The sequence below is a fragment of the Camelus bactrianus genome, unplaced genomic scaffold (genome assembly GCF_048773025.1).
Source record: "Camelus bactrianus isolate YW-2024 breed Bactrian camel unplaced genomic scaffold, ASM4877302v1 HiC_scaffold_154, whole genome shotgun sequence".
In the NCBI taxonomy this organism is placed as follows: Eukaryota; Metazoa; Chordata; class Mammalia; order Artiodactyla; family Camelidae; genus Camelus; species Camelus bactrianus.
This window is the reverse complement of record NW_027413924.1, coordinates 165,311-165,726: the sequence shown is the minus strand read 5'-3', so window position 1 is coordinate 165,726 and position 416 is coordinate 165,311.

The following is a 416-nucleotide window of genomic DNA, read 5'->3' as shown; positions in this document are numbered from 1 at the left end:
GTACCGTCTCTCCAATTTTGTCATCTGTGTAGTATTAGCCTTATAAAAAACCATTTAGGTAAAATTGCAGAAAAGGAAAATATGTGTAGAAAAATAATGTATTTCTCGAAAATTGGGAGAATCATCTAAAGGCATTTGGACATGAGAGATAGAGCTCTATTTATTTTTTCTAAGAACTTCTGATTTGAAAATATTAACCAGCTCTTACTTAGACATTACCAGTAGGTCTTACTGTTTTCTCTTCTCACCGTTGTTTTATATGTTTTTCTTGTCTCAGATTTTTTAAAATACAACTTTAAAAAATGAAAAACATACAATTACATTAAATTTATGGAATTTAGTCCATGAGATTTGTCCTTTTTCTCATGTTAGACATATAAGATATAAGAAAATTTTCTCCCCCAACCAAAAGAACA